The sequence below is a fragment of the Ambystoma mexicanum genome, chromosome 6q (genome assembly GCF_040938575.1).
Source record: "Ambystoma mexicanum isolate Mex_15411 chromosome 6q, UKY_AmexF1_1, whole genome shotgun sequence".
Taxonomy (NCBI): Eukaryota; Metazoa; Chordata; class Amphibia; order Caudata; family Ambystomatidae; genus Ambystoma; species Ambystoma mexicanum.
The window spans coordinates 221,131,693-221,149,153 of NC_090937.1; the positions used below are offsets into that span (position 1 = coordinate 221,131,693).

Consider the following 17,461-nt stretch of genomic DNA (forward strand, 5'->3'; position numbering starts at 1 on the left):
GGGAGGGCAGGTGGGTGGGTTTGTTGGGGGTAGAATATTGTTATTGTTTTTGGGAATAAAGTGTTAAGAGGAGTGGGGAAGGGTGGGGAGCGGTGAGGGGGAAATAGGTGGAGTGAATTTTGGGTTTGTCTTTGGAGTTGCTGTTTAAAATGCTAATAAAGAGAGTTTAAAAAAAGATAAAAAGATACTCAGTTTCTATCTTCACGCCATCTTTGAGGGTTACTATGGGTAAGCTTGAGGATAAGAAAACAACATCTCCAAATAAAAATCTAAGTCATCTACACAAGACCGATATTATGATACATGAAAGAAAGGCGTTGCTGAGCAAAGAAATAAAGCGAATTAAAAAAAGGCAAGGGGATGTTGCGAAAAGATTTCTCAAAATTAGACTGTTTAAACAACAATATAAAAACTGGTTTATATGGTATAGAGGAGTGCTGCATAAGAAAGAAGGATAGTGAAATGATTATTTACACTATAAAGAACAAAAATCCAGCCATGTTTTGGTAGTTAATAAATAATTTAGAATCCACAAAAATAGTAAGGAACATCAGTCCCATTAATGAAAGAACATGGATAGATCACTTTATTAATCTTTATAAAGTACATGAGAATAGCTTTGTTGGTGGAAGCATTGAGTTGATAAATTGGTCCTTAGACAATATAGTAATGAGTATTTCTCGACTCATTAAAACTTCTAAAAACTCAAGGAGTCCGGGCCCAAATAATCTTTCAAATAAAATTTTGAAATCTAACATTACAGTATGGGCTAGAGTGCTTTTCATTCTTTTTGATGACATACTTAAAACAAAGACTATACCTGTTTCCTGGAGACTCTCACTGGTACTCCCTATTTACAAAAAAAGGCCCACGACTTAGTCCAACTGGTTATGGGCCTATTTCAATTGCAGATGTTGACTCCAAAATGTTTGCCTCTTTAGTATTAATCCATACACAGAAATGGATTAATGATAATCACATCTTGGATATCAAAGAAATAGGGTTTAAAAAAAGGCATGGAGGCTTGATCATTGGTTGTCTACAGAAGTCAGCCTTGAAGAAAGATTATATGCTGTTTTATATTGCCTCAATAGACCTCACTATGGCCTTCAATATGGTGGATAGGCACATGCTGTGGAAAAGGTTAACTAAGTTGGGTATGCCTAGAGGTCTTCTACAAATTATTATAGCACTATATTCCTATAATAATTTGTAAGATGGTCTACTATTCAAAGATGTTGATATTTTAAACGGTTTAGAGGTGTATGTTAGCCCCAACTCTGTTTAATCTTTATACATCCGGTGCAGGAACTGCCCTTAAAGAAAAAGGATTGATTGCACCCAAGATCAGTGAGGTAGCAATGGAATGGATCTCACATGCAGATGACTTCCTATGGCTAGATAGCACAAAAGGTGGACTGCTACATCTAATCAATGCATTTGGTAAATTTGTAGGTGATTTAAAGCTTCAAAATAATCATTTGAAGACTATTATTGTCAGTTTGGGTAAAAGTAATAAGAAACAAGCAAAGTTTTCATGGTCCTGTGAGGACAAACAGATAAAGGCACAAAATACTTTGCGTTATTTGGGTTATTCATTTACAGGAACTGGTTCCTCAACTATGGCTTAAAATTGTTTAAAGATCGCACTTAGAGAAATGCACCTAGTCGAGAGAAAATACAGCAAATATTCCATGTTTCCAGTGAGACAATTTTATAGGATGAACGTCCTTACAAGACTTCTGCATGGTCTTGAATTTTGTGCGTACGTGTTTATGGATTATTTAAAAATTGTTGAAAGTATGGTATGGAAAGGAGTGTTATTCTTTCTGCCCAAATGTGTGCCTATTGAATTGATTAGGTATGATTTTGGACTAGAGTCATTGAGATCATATGTCATATAGAAATGAGCGTTGCTTTTGAGGAAGTGTCTAATGTCTAAAGAGGATGATCTTTATGCCGTAGCAGGCGCCGATATTGGAGGAATGTTTAAGAGGAAATTGATAATTGAGGTGGAATCTTTATTCTTGGCAAACCTCTACCGACTTTATTAAACAATCTGAATAAGGTTAAAAAAATATATTGAAAGTTTATGAATGGTGTGTTAATAACGTAACTATACGACCAGGTTTGTTCATTCTTTTTTCCTGAAATTGAAGAATATTTATCAAAGTATCCTAGTAAGGTTATTATAAATCAAACTATGAGATTTAGAATGAATGTTATGAAGACCAATCAGATAATAAATATTAGAAATAAAAACAGTAGCAATGATAATTGGTGTAGGTTCTGTAAAGTGGAAGGAGAAGAGGAATCTCTTCAACATCTATTACTTGTGTGCCCAGTTCTCTTCTCGGAAAGAATTTTATATTTTTCCCAATTTGTAGAATCAATTCACTTGTGAATAGAGAACTGTTATGGTACCAAATGTTGCATGGTAAAAGAATTGTATTAAAAATGAGATTAAGAGTATTCCTGAAAAATATTTGCAGTTTATCATAAGGAAGACCTAGATAGCCAGAGAGTCAGTTCTAAGAACATGCTCATATTAGTTCATTATATATTTTACGGTTTATGATCAGTTATTTTAACACTGATGAGTTTGTATATATTAATTATTTTTTTTGATGAATTAGTTTGTGATAATTGTTTTATAAAACGTTCTTATATATAGTATGTTTTAAAAATATCTCAAATGTATAGTTTTTAATTGACCCGTTGGGCAACTCATGTAGGCCGTTTTGCTTAGTAGAGAATTACTAATAAAATGTTATAAACCAGATCCTTGATCACTTTAGAAACTGTTTTTGTATATAGTTTGTTTTACCCAATTTAAATAGTTTATCAACAATGTTCCTGTGAACTAATATAAGTAGTTTTCTTTGTTTATTAGTAAGAGTTTAATTTTTTATGGTTTTGATTTCTTTCATAAAATGATGGTAGAATTGCTTTGTGATTGTTAGAAAGAATTTCGATTGGTTTTCAATCTTGTTTGTATTCATATAATGCTTTGTTATTTCATATTTGTTTCTTTTTTTGTAAACTTTTTTATAAACTATATACATATAAACTATATACAAATAAATACATTTCTGCTGGATAATGACACCCAAGATAGGTAAATCCTTTCATTACGGAATCATGTTGTTTAGTGGTCAAGTTGTTTCATGCTGCACATCTCCCTGGTTTGCCATAGTGTAATCAGGGATTGGCGATCTGCATGCTGGTCAGTGTGTGGTGTGTGACAGTACTTGCTAGACTTCAAAGGTAGAATTGTAGGAAGCAGTAAAATTATTTATTACCAGTATAAGGAATGTGGATGTTAGTATACCAGGATGAGAGTCAGAGTTAATGGGTCGGGGTATAAATGGTGATGCCAGAGCCATGGGAATAGGAGCAGGGGGACTGACCTCTCCTGCTTGAAAGTCCTCTTTTTCTATTCACCCTGCAAGGCCTTCTCCTATGATCCCCTTCTCACCCGCTTGCCTCTGCCGGCAGCTTAGATCTTCATTGTCCCTCTCTTTTCTCCTGCCTCTTTCATAATGTCTCTTTGTCTTCTCTGTTACTCGTTCTCTTGCTATCTCTCTCTTTATGGGTCATTTTCACTTCAAATGTAAATTGTGCAGTGGGAGCCATGTTAGTTTTCACTTAATTCCAAAAGGTCCCCTTTGTGCACTTGAGTCCAAAAGGTCCCCTGTGTGCAATGTCCAAGGTTTCCATCAGGTGGTGGCACAGTGAAGTGTAAAACATAGGCAACATCGACTTTAATCTTCGCGCTTCCACTAAGATGCGTGAAAAGTGCAAATGCTTCCTACAACTAACGATTTTGGTTGTACCCAAGTTCAAACTGAAATCAGGGCTGGGCAGATCCTTCCTGGTGCTGGCCCCACAACTGTGGAACAATCTTCCTGAAGCTTTAAGGTCGGAAAACAACCACCTGTCCTTCAGGAAACGGCTTAAGACACACCTGTTCAGATAAGGATCTCAGAGGCCTAGGTCCATAGGACTACCTTTCTGGAAGTCGCCAGGTCTTTGCCATGGCCGATTTGTGTTGTATTTTCCAAGGGCCCTGATGCCTGCGGGCTACCGGCGCTCTACAAGCATAAATACGTACATACAGCAGCCTTTACAATAGGCTCCCATGGTTGTTCAAAGCTGTCGGCAAGGCGCATTAGCATTTGCCTGTCAGGGTGGGAAATGGTGGCAGGGACTTCTCAACTTCACCTGACAAATGCACAACAATGAGACGGCTGGGAAAAAGTAGTGGGACATACCTTTGCTAACACACTTTTTCCATTTCACCTCACAATGAGTCTCTCTCTCTCTCTCTCTCTCTCTCTCTCTCTCTCTCTCTCGCTCTCTCTCTCTCTGTCTATCTCTCCCTCTCCCTTACCCCCCACCCCCCACAATCTGCTGCAGTTCCTTTCTCCACAGTGGGACCAAGGAATGGGTTCCTTAACCGGAGGGGTCATCCAACCTGAACCCTGACAGAGGTGGCACACACAGCTTGAGTACTGTGATATGTGACCTCAATAGGGACTGCACTTTATGAGTCATCAGCTCCACACACACAATTGGATGTGTCTCTGTTTTTCAAGTCAGGTGGACTACGTTGAGTGTAAAAAGATCCTTGTAACTAACCCCCCTCCTCCCGTTTTTGATTGAAATTATACGCAAATGTATGTTCAAATGTATTGAAGGACAGCGAAAATAGTGTCCACCTGAATGTAATTAACTTTTGGTCTTTACGATTAGAAGGAATTTGGAATTCAACATGAATGGGAATACAGAAGCAATGTCTTATATGAAGTGATTACTTTTTCTACTCTGGTCTTTTTTCTTTCCTTTCCTTTCTCTACCTTTCCTGCCCTTGGTATCTCATGACACATGCTAGGAAGCCGGTTAGGCAGACACTTTATTTTAAATGTAGACCATTACTCTGTTCCTATTGGTTTGCCTTGTTTTGTACTTTGGTTTTAAGTTCTATGACTTAATTTATTTTGTTTTGTAACGACATATGTGACTGTTGATAATAAAGTCATATTTTATATGACATCTAATTATTATTTATTGCCTCTCTTTTTTCCCACTACCTTAATTTGTTCCTAGAATTTGACAACATATCAATTTATGAAGCACATGGATATCTACAGTGCAGGTGTTAAGATTTGATGTGATTTATAACCCATCTTAAGTAAGGACAGCTCAGACCAAGAACCTGTCTTACTACTTTATCCATATCTTTTTTCTCAGTGATATACCTACTTGTTGATGCAGGCCATGTATACCCGTATGAGTGACCCTCTACATTTGCAAAAGATTCAGAAGTACTTATGCATGCAAAGAGGAAACCCTGTTAAGAAAGAATCAACGAAAAGACTATGTAAACCTAAGCAAGTGATCCTTTAATAATGAGTCATCATTCACGAAAACCAGACAGCATTCGATATGACTGCCCTGTAAAATGCACACCATTTTACTTAGGGTTTTTGTAAAATGTTAATCATCAAAATCCACTGCAAAGTTCGAAATTGAGGGGAGCTAGGAGTTGTTTAGCTCTTGCTTGCCCAGTTATACTTTGACACCAACAGCTACCAGGAGTTACTTTTGGCTCCCAAGACCAATTGATGCTGAACAAACACACCTAAGGGAATGTCCCAAACTCACAGAATTAAAATCTATAAATAAATATTAGGACACATCCATATGATATTTAAAACTTAAGGAGACATAAACCATGGACAAAACGACACGTTTGTTTGCATTTTAAGTGGAGATTAGATTTGCGGAACACTTTGGAGTAGCTTCTTGTTCCCCAGTGGTAGCTCCCTTTGAATGGTTAATGATGGATACACAGGAGCGGCTTTCAGCTTCTCCTTATCCAATCTCAATTTCGGTCCCTGCACTTTTGTTGCAAATGTGATCATTAACAGTTTTGGGACAATAATAGCTTTGCATATGTAGTGGATCAAATATGGCAACTGCGTTCTCATGGATGGTTTTGCTGTTCATGCAGGTAGTGGCCACGGGAATCTGCCACTCGGATCTGCTGATAATAGAGGGTCGTTTCCCAGTTCATTTCCCACTGATTGTTGGGCACGAGGGAGCAGGAATTGTTGAGAGTGTTGGAGAAGGAGTGGTGAACATAAAACCAGGTAAGACCAGGCATTCATTGTAAAATTTTGTAAACCCACTGTGAAGGATTATTATCTGGGGAGTGCAAGGAAGCCATAGCTTTTTTTAACTGTTTTTTGTTTCTGCATGTATGTTATTCATGTGTATCACTGTAATGCATTGAATATTTTAACCTCTTTGGTTATTATCTTTTATGGGTCTTTGTGCCCGGAATAAAGAATTTGCTTTGATTTTTATTAACTTATACAAATGTTGCAGACAATCCATCTCAGAAAGGGTGGTCTGCTAACCAGATACCTGTTACATAAAAGCTGAATGCCAAAGGAACATGGAATGCATGTGCCATGCTGTCGGTATTGGTCTTAAGCATGGCTGCCTGTGCAGCTGCCCATAGTGCTAAGAGCTTTAAATATTATGTTTGGCCTCAAATTCATGTGTTTAGGTTGTATACTTTTCATAACTGAAAGCCTTGTGCTGGGCGCTGGGTCCCAGGGAAGCGCCTGGAACTGCTAATCTATTCGCCATCCTCCCATTCATTTATGAGGAGCTCCTCTGCCAGGTTTTCTCACCTCGTGAGGGGGGCGCAATTAAATGGAATGAAGTTGTGTGTAGCCAGAGAAACCGGGAGCCGAATGTTGCAAGTGTTGTCAAATGTAGTAGTGTTCATTACCTTTATTGGAATCTAGACGTGTGTTTTGTTTTATTGTTAATGCTTTAATCCAGCTATTTTAGTCTGCAGCCTTTTGGAGAGAAGCAATCTCTCTTGAGCTCATTTAGCTTCCACAGGTGAGCCAGGCTTGATTTAGTTCACGTTTCAATAATAACGTCTTGTGTTTTGTTCGGGTCCATTATGAGCCACGGTTCTTTCATTAGAAATTCAAACAAATGATAAAACTACCCTATTGTTGCGTGGGGAGATGGGCTGGGCGAGGGGCTGTGAAAGATAACATTTCTCCTAAATGCATAATACATATTTGGGGTGAAGCCTGGCAAGTTTCCTTGATATTACTATTTTTGACAATTCATATTATTTTTCTAATTGTTGTAAGCGAAGGAGCATCATTTTGAATCTCGGAAGCTGGAGTCACCACATAACCAGAAAAAAACAAACAGAAAAACTGTGATCCTGGGCATATCACTTTCTCTGAGATCACTTAAGTGCAGACATTGAGAGTGCATAAACCAGTGGCTACCATTTATAAGAAGTGCTACATAAAACCTAAACATTCATTGCCATAGCCAATAGTTTTTGCTTTGGATTGTACATTGAAAATATGATCCATGAGCAGTGGAGGAAGGAGGGTAAGTGAGCAGTGAGCGAACAGGGGCAAGGGAAAGAGAGGTGTTGATGCAAAGCGGTGGAGATGAACAAGGGAACGATTATGGTGATGAGCTGGCGAAAGAATGGAGCTTGCATGGCACTGTCTGACAAGCCAGGGCGATGAAGTGTTGTGCAGTGGACAGGGATGGACAATCATTACTTAGCTTTTCCTAAAAGAAGCACAGAAGATGTGCAAAACGCGATATTTCAGCAACTGGGTCCAGTAGAAACCAAACGGAATTAGTCAAGGGGAATATGCACAAGGACACAGTGTGGATATACCAAGTGGTCCAAGTGGTACTATGACAGTTGTAATCATCCAAACTAAAGGGTGTAGCCCAAAAGGGGATGGGGCTGATAAAATTAATGTGGTACCGGTGGAAGATTTAGTCATAAAGTGTTGTGGGAGAGAGGTAGATTAGAGGACTTATTTCTATTCACTGAAAATCACGCAATGGTAAAACCCATACAACGCTTTCTTGTGAAATACGCAGGTGTACTCATGTGTGAACTGAAAGGGTAGGAATACATGCACATATTTAATCAAGTAAGGAAACCCTAGAAGGGATTAGGGAAACAGCTAAACACACAGCTAAAACTAGCAAAACACCCACTTGCACATTGAAGAAAATCAGACCTTGTGACTTTTCCTGTGCAAATGTGTATTTATCCTGTCAGTTAGGAAGATTGTGAAGCAATATTGGCTTCCTTGCTGCTAGATGGAATTTTCTTTCCCTGATATGCTTTCATTGCATTGTTAGTTAAATCGTCTGTCTGTTTTTCCTGTTTATAGTAATGTATTAAGCAGTTTCGTGCTGTTACACTGAGTAGTTGCTTCCCCCTATATCTGCTAGTCTCTTTTATAAAGAAACTAAGTGAAGACATGTCATTTTGCAATAATAAATGCTTGCAATATGCAAGGCAAAAAGTAATGAAAACCCCTGTTTACTATATGAATGTTGCCACAACCCCTGACTTTGAACATTCTAGCAAGCATTAGTAAAACGTCGTCCAGCACATTAGATTACATTAGCGCCAATTAAATTATTTACATTCATTTCTATTTAAAATCAATTCCTGGAGGGAGCCTTTCTTTGCTTCGTAACTATGCCAGTTGTGACTACCTCATGCTGTCAAGCTTCCTATTTTCATCTAATACATGGTTCCTACTAGTTCCAGGTGTAATATATGAGTTTCAGTAATGAAATTTACCTGATGAAATAAAATCACCCCTGGACCTAAAATTCTGAAATCTGAGCATCTTGATCCAGTAGAAACCATTTTGAAATAATCAGCTGACATGTATAATGGGGTACACAACCTTCAGGTAAAAAGCATGAGTCAGCAGTGGTCTGAGCAAGGGTGGGATATCAGAGTTTGCAACTACTGCATGCTGTTGCTCACGTGCTTGATCTGACAATCAGGTACCTGTAAAAATGGCTGAAAATAAATAGGTTTCATTTATATGCAGTCACAAAAGAATTGTGTGCAATAAGTAACATTAACACCGTTTAATTAAATACCTAGCACACATATTGTCATAAGTGCGTTTTCCTCTTCAAAATCCATTTTTATAAAAGACTTTGGGCCTCATTACAATGTCAATGACGTGGTAAAAAAAGTGTGAGTAATTCTGGTGTTACATTTTACTGCACAGCTAAATCTTAATTGTGGCCTTAACGTGAGGGATTTACCTCGAGCAAGATGCTGAAGGAAACTCCTTCACTTCAAGGCCAAACATTGACAGATGAACCAAAGTGAAATTACCACATGTGGTAAATTCAGCATTCACCATAGAGTCCTATAGACCAACAAAATGAGGACTGACTGTGTTCCTCAGTAATTCCTCAAACTCGTAATGAGGTAAATTATATTTAAGCAACATGTTCTTTCTGAACATCTTTGCAGTTTTGTTCCCTTACTAATACATGTTTCTTGTTTGCACCTTTAAAATGAAGTTGAGTATTGCAGTTTTTTTTAATGAAATAGAGCATAGGGAGACTATGGTAGGCAAAACACAATTTGTCATTGTGATATAGTGTTTTACATGTAGATCTGTACTGGTGTCAAGTTTTGTTTGTGGGAGGGGTGCCAAATATCGTTCGCCAAAAGTACCGTCAAGGCAAAGGCCGGCTCTGCCTGCACTTCCATGTTCTGATCTGCAGGACCAGCCCTTAAGTGGCACAGGGCAGGTTCAAAGGTCCATTTTTGACAGCTGCTATCACACAAAATCCATGTAGACAGAGGTTTATTTTAACTCTACACCTCGCACCCAAAAACATGATAGTTGTGGCCTTATCAGTCTGGTGGCAGGAACATCTCTAAGAATAATCCAGACCTGCTTTTTATGTAGTGACTGATAGTACAAACAATCATTAAAGCCATATCAAATTGGTATCATACTCCTGTCAACCCCATGAGCTCAGGCCAACTATGGAAAAGCTATGTGGATTCATGGCCAGACTGCTTGTCTTTTTTTTTTTTAAAGAAAAAGAGAGGATAATCAGGAAGACTGTTGCTTTTGATCCTCTGGAAGGATGGGTAATACCTTCCCCCAAACACATGAGCTCTCACACAGAGATCTCTAGGGAACCATAATTCAAAGAGGCACACTCATGGCAAAGGCCAACCTCACATTGGGGTGTTACATACCTTTGAAGCTGAAGGCTTTGGAAGGGGGAGGGCTGGAGTGCCAGCCAGAAACGGCAAGGGAAAACTATTGAAGGGGTTTGCCATTGTGCTTTTCTGTGGGACTCTCTTCCCTTCTTGTCCTCTTCACTTCAAGCAAACTAAAAGATCTCTGGGTATTAAGCAGTAGGCAAAGTACATTTGTCACAGCAACATGGATTGGACCACTTACAGCAATCATGCTGTTGTCCAATCCCCTGTGCCCTTTTATCTACAAATGGAAGGGGCCTCCCACTCTTCTTTGATTCATTTTGGACTTTGAAGAAGAAGATAAGAATTATTTGAACCTTGGGAGTCGGGTCCATTTCAAAGCTCTCTGCCAGAGGTCAGGACAAGTATTTTTGAAGGCACTGTTCCAGTTGCACCTGTACCCCGGCTCCTTACCTCCAGGCTTCTTCACTTCCGCCTCCTTCACCTCCAGGCTCCTCACTGGAGGTGAAGGACTCCTGCAGGTGCCAGCTAATCTCCCTGGCTGGGGAGTGCATAGGAAATGCAACAATCTTCACTGAGAGGCCCTGGATTGGGACTCAGAGCCCCATGAGAAGCCCACAAAAGCTGGACTGCTGTTTTCTACACTTCAAACCATCCTGCAACTACATTAACAAGTCTACAAACCACACAGGACCTTCAGAGTTGCCTTGGTACCCTCATCAAACCACAAACCCCTGCTTGCATTCTCGAACTGGCTGCATCGCAACAGCTAAATTCATCTTCACTCTGCTCAAACAGAAGCGCAACACTCCAAAAGTCTTTGGACTGTTGTGTCTTCGAACAGCACCTTGAGCCACCAGGATCTATGCATAGACCCGACTAGGACCTCTACTCAAACTGCCATAATCATCTTGTCCCTGCCAACTCACCCTAGCGGTATCCATAGTTTTTAACTAGCTTGACGCTCATACCTAACCTAGTGGACACTTTAAACCACTCCTTTTTGACACTGCATTGAACCACACAGAGTTTTTCACTGAACTCAACTCAGAGCTCACTCGCCACCTGAATCAATGCAATTCACTGCATTGAAGTGCAGTTCAGCCCATAAGAACAACATCGAGAAGCCTATATCAATGCTGATGAACCACCACAAAACAGAATAAGGTACTTTTGTAGAAGCACAGACCCCCTGCTCACTTTTGGGATGATAAGCACTGATAAGCCACCCTTTTGCACCTTGTAGGAAAGCTTTCCGATGCTCACACCAGAAGAAATACAACCCACTAGGGAAAAAGGCCCAATATACCTCTTGCAAGGATAACAAGTTGCATTTCCACACAAAAGGAAAAAGTGCCAACAAAGAACTCTGCTGCCGTGGAACGTTCTGCCAAAATCTGAATGAGCAGTACATTATAAAGATACATAGCGTCATCATTGATGTCAGTACATACAGTATAAACCTGAGCTACTGGTTGCTGCGACCCTACACATAGGTCACCTGCTCCATCATGGATGCCAGGCCATTGGTCCATCCACGTCCATCCATCCTCTTCCTTGTGGGCGATGTTGCAGTCGTCATTGGTCACAAGTGGTGAAATTATCAATGTATTCACAAACTAAACAACACATCTCTATCTATGTAGCAGTGCACCTGGTATGAGCAGACAGGGACCCAGGAGGAGAGCGAGGTCATACTAACTGTCACACTTCATTCACTCCCAGACAGGCCACCATTTCCCCCAGGTCTGCCACCCTCGTTTTTGGCTATAATTTCATACCTCCCTGCACCTCGCAACACAAATCACGTGACTTAGAAGTGAAGGCAGGAAAGCCCTGATTATGGGTCGAACAGGTTTATGGTCAGTGGTCTAGGGTTATCTGGCACATTGGAATTAAGGTGTCCTACAGCCAAGGCATTTGGGTGCTATAATTTAGGGTTGGGACTGGGTTGGGAAAGGTGGTGTCATGATCTCTGCTTCCAAAAGGTCAGGGTTTTCCCAACTCCCTTGGAAGCAGATCCATAACCCAGGTTCCGAGTGCCAACCAGTCCCAATTGGGACCTTTTGGACCCAGTCCTGGCGCCAGTGGCACCAGGCTCATAAATATGCCCAGTCCCAGCGCTGGAAGAGCCGGGCTCATAATGCTTGGGTGGACTTACCTGCAGCAGACCATGCTGCTTACTTGCCTGCCAGTTGAGCCTCTGATCCTCTTCTGTTTGGAACTACTTTTCCTGTTGGGTGGGGCAGGAGCCACTCCCTAGATTCAGAACACTGGAACTCTTCTGGAAAGCAGGAACTCTTTTCTTACCTAGGCGTGGCTGTGGAAGGAGACACCTAAGCACTACAGGAGGCTATTTAAACCACACCCGATGGATGAATCTTGCTTTGCGTTATTCTGCATCCTCTGCAGCAGAACGCTCATCGTGTCTTCTGCATCTGATCCTGGGCCTAAGGAAAAAGGCTTACCATCCTGAATCCAGTCTTCAGCAACACCTATAAAGACAAGAAAGAACAGGTTAGCATTACGGTCTTCAGTGACAGCTCTTCACTTACCTGGTCCATCGGCTGTCACCAACGCCTCGCGCTGCATTCCGGCATCTGAAAGACAAAGGCTTACCTACTCTTCGTGCGCTCCGGAGGTCTTCACACTGCATTCCGGCATCTGAAAGACAAAAGTTTACCAACTCTTCGCACGCTCCGGAGGCCTTCGGCGCTGCATCCCGCATCTGAAAGACAAAACAAGGTGCGTTTAAAGACATTGGGGAACTTTAATACTCACGTGCCATTACTCCTTTCCACATCTAACCCAGTGGGTATTCCGGCACCCTGCAGCCGCTCCGAACTTGTACCTGCAAAATAAAAAGACAGTTAGAGCGCATCGTGAAGCAGGCAACAAGCGCTTACTTACGTGCTTCCAGGCGCTTCTATTCATCACACGGGCTCCATCTTCAACTCACTTCAGCCCGTCATCCGCCATCGCCGGAACCCTGCAAAACAAGGGACATCATTACTAAAGACTTTAAAGACATTAGAATTACTCGAAACTTACCGTTCGTGCAGTAAACGACGGACAGCAGTCCTCTGAGGTCAAGAGGCCTGCTCCCCTTATCCAGTGAAGAAACTGGTTACAGCACCCTGCCCCGAGGCAGATGGAGAGCACAGCGTTCACTTACCTAAGGTGAGAGCGTTAACCTTTGGGGTTCTACAGGAGAAGAGAAAGGGAAGAAGAGAGAGACATTCAATAACCCAGTTCCTTAATCCCATATTTTCTATCTGCAGACATCTTACCCTTCGAGTCAGACATACAGTGCACAGAGGTCCAGCCCAAAGAGCCAGCCGTGTGTTACACATCACCTTTGAAGATACGGTATACGCCCAGTCAAGACCGGCGCCTCTACGGGAATCAGGTGAGCGTTACAGGTGGGGGTTGGAGGCCTGTGCAGTCCTTCTCACAGGATCACACTGTTCACAGATACTCAGCCCTCCTCCTGTGGCCTTGCAGGGCACATTCTAACCCAGGGCACGATGGTTGGCAACATTTTAGGACAATGGAGGGTTTATGGATCTATGCAGCTCTTGCATTTCTCATCAGTGCCTGGGATATAACCTATTCCTTTACTCATGTTCGCAGCTTAAGCCTGAGTTGCTGACTGTCATGCTAGGTTTAAGCTTTGTGCCACAGTATGGCTGCTAGTATCTAAGATGGCTGTTATTCTCACATGTGTGCTGCCCTATAAAGCAAGCAATAATGTAATTGCGCAGAAGCCCTAAGGGCACCCCCCTACTCCCTGGTCCCTTACAGTATCCACAGCGCTCTTTGCCATATCCTAAAGTGCTTGGGGCTGTGGGAAGATAGTGTCCCCTTCCCAACAGCCTTTATCAAAGACTTATCCTTTTACAAAATGGCATTCCCGCTACAGGGCAGTACCATCACACATATGTTGTGCCTTTTCTGTATTCTCTCTACAGGGATGGGTTTTTGTTAGTGGTTTTCTAGATAGTTAACCGCATATTAGCCTGTTTAAATATTATATATTACAGGGCCTGCAGTAGCAACCCTGTAGTTATGATTAAGTTGCTCATCCGATAGGAAGAGCAGCTTCATCTCACTGATGAGGCACCACTAGGCCAAAACACGCGTCTGGGGTTGCTGTTGGTACTCTTGGTCAGAGGAGAATTGCCTAGCATTTCGGTGCTGGATTGCCCTTGTGGGTGGGACAAAGACTGATATGCAAATGGATAGTTCTCCTCTGTGAATGGTACAGTGAGCTAAAAGGCCGTTGTAGACCCTCCCGAGTGAGCACATTCCCATAGCAGAGTAGAAGCACAAAGCACCCCAGCCAAGATTCTCTATATGGCAGAATGGACGAGCAACCAAGGCTTAAGCTCTCAGGAGGTGATGCAGGCTAGTTCTTAAGTACAGTGTAGTCCCCAAGCCCCCACAAAGGAATATCCACCCATTATGTTATGTGATAACACAGTTCATTATATAAATAAGGTTCAATATATATAAAGAATCAATAGCACACTTTGTACTTTGGTAAATAGAATATGGCAAATATATACAATGTCTATGTGGTACCACACATAGTTACTGACTCCTTTAAACTGCACCAACTACTGACAGTTTCTAATGGCATACAAATCAAACAGTAATGTGTATCAGCATAGGACATAGGAAGGAAGACAAGATGGTTAAACAATGGCAGAATAGTACTTTAGCTACTAAGACACAGTTCTGTGTGATGGGAAACCTGTAAATAAAGTGGATCAACAAACACAGGTCATGTATGTTTAAAATAGTCTTATTTCCTGCTAAAATGTTCTACTACCCCAATGTACCTGAGTTTAGCAGAGTTTCTTCAACGGTTCGTCTGATCTCTTGAGGGTGGACTCCTTCTAAAGCAGGAACCACAGAGTGTCGAGAGTCCTCGAAGAAGGTGAACTCTGGCGTTAAGAGTCCTCAATGAAAAGAGTTTGAAGCCTGTGAACATGACTTGATGAAGAACATCCGCCTGGCAGAGGCCGTCGAGGGTCTGCGTCGGTTGTCGGCATCAGCGATCTGTACTCGACCACGGTTGAGCCTTTGTTCGTCTGTGTCTTTGTGGACTTCGGGTGGCAGGAAACCCACCGGCGGATTCTCCTCGGTTCGTCGATGACCTCGACTTTCTCCGGCGGGACAAAGCAGTCGACAGGGATGGCAAGGGAGTCCTTGGTTTAAATGTTCTTAGGCAAAAAGGTGGAGCGGTGCAGCTACGGTCGTCGAGCAGTACAGCATGAAGCTGTCTGAGCTTCTGGGCAACACGACTCGACTGGCTTCCAGCGGTTACGGAAATCCTCCGAACCCCAGTCGATGGCAATGGACTTAGACGGCCTCAATGTCTGGGTGCTTTACTTCAGATTTCTCAGTGGACCCTCGTCTTCGGTCGACAGCCTTTTGGGACTGGCATCCACGGTGCCTCGATGAAGGTCAGCTTCTGCATGATGTTCCCTCATAGCTCGGGGAGAGGTTTCCTAGCCAGGTCCTCTCTCGGATCAGTCTTCGAAAGACTCGACAACTTTCAGATAAGATCGAAGGAAAGCAGCAGCAATTCTTCTTCCTCCATCTGGGCTTCAAGGATAAGCAGCTTCAAGTTTCAACTACAGCTTCTGAACAATTCTGGTAAGTGAGAAGTCCCCAGGTATACAGTTCTGTCTCGTATTCACCTTGCTGAGCCAAGGTCAGGCATCCAATCATTCAGAAGGGCATTATTGCTGGCAGGTAGCCAATCAGGCTCACAGTGCATTCAGGCCATTCACTTCCAACCAGACACCCATAACAACGAAAGTTGATTGGGGCAAGCACCCAGCCTTTCAGCACACCACACTGCATTTGTGTCAGTTTTGGGTAGGGCCGTCTCATTCTTTGTGTCAAACACACAGATACCAGACACCCATAACATGGAACACATATTGGTTACACACTCCATTCACCCAGATCCCAACATACAGTCACTGGGAAGGCTCCAGCCAGTCTGGCCTGGACTTCCCCACAATACCATATATGGTTCTCTACCCAACAGCCAGTCAGGGGAAGATACAGAGTCAGGGCTTCCCAGGACTTTGGGAAAACAAGGTAACAGGTAATAGAAACCCAGAGGCCACAGGTGCCATTTATCTCCTATCAGGAATCCACTGATTCATATGGCAGGGATTGGGTATCCCAAAATGGAGGATACTCAGGGCACCTGTCAAACTCAGCATGGAGCTGCCACCAGCCCATACCCTGCCCAGAAACATACACTAGTGGTACAGCATTGTACCCACACCCATGGGTGCTATAGGGGTATCCCAAGGGTCTCTGTTCACCACAACCAAAAAGAGGAAGAGCTGCACTGCCAGGAGTCCCACATGGACTCCTGTGCAGAATTCAACTCAGAACACGCATGATAAGGGAGTACAAGACAAGGACATAGAGGCCCTGTCCCACCAATGCATTTCCAGCATCACAGTTGCCCCCCCCCAGACTGAGGTTAGGGTGGTCTAAAATCCCACGATATTGACACCCTCATCCAGACGGTCAACATACCTTGTGAAAAGGCCATCTGAATTATTATGACTCTTCCCAGGTCTATGCTCAGTAGTGAAGTCCAGCCCTTGCAGGCTAATGGACTACCTGAGCAGTTTCGGGGTTCCACCCTTCATCTGCATAAGCCATTTTAGGGGCTTATGGCCTGATTGGACCTTAAAGGTAGACCCCATAAAATAGGGCCTAAAACACCTAAGGCTCCAAAATATACTGAAACATTCCTTTTCAACAGTAGCCCACTGAAGTTCTCTACCTTTCAGTTGCCTACTGATGAACATGATAGGATGTTACCTCCCTATGTCATCTAACTGGGACAAGACAGCTCCAATTGCGGTGTCAAAGGCATCAGTTTGAACAATAAAGGGTTTGCTGTCATCAGGTGCACACAACACAGGTGCCCTACACAGACTTTCCTTCAAGCCAACAAAGGCCCTGTGACAGTCTTCCATCGAATTAACATTCCTCGGTTGTTTGGGCAAAATCAGAGCTATCAGAGGGGCAGCTATGGTTCCATAGTCTACCATGAAGTTCTGGTAATTCTCAGTGAGGTGCAAAAAAACTCTCACCTGGGTTTCAGTAGTAGAACTCTCCCAGTCATGTACATCCTGTAACTTACTAGGGTGAGGTTGGATTCGACCCCCTCATACCTCATGAACAAGGTAAGTGACTTTCCCCTGAGCTATCTGGCACTTGGTGTCCTTGATAGCGAGCTTAGCCCTTCGCAATGCCTGCAACACCCGAGTCAAATGCTCTTCCCAGGTGAAACCGTAGACAGCAATGTCGTCTAAATAGGTCACACAAAAGACCCCCAGCCTA

At 42.4% G+C, this 17,461-nt stretch overlaps 1 pseudogene; it reads left to right on the forward strand.

The window, feature by feature from the left end:
- Positions 1 to 17,461, forward strand: part of LOC138515195 (alcohol dehydrogenase 1-like) — a 328,151-nt pseudogene that overhangs the window by 82,394 nt on the left and 228,296 nt on the right.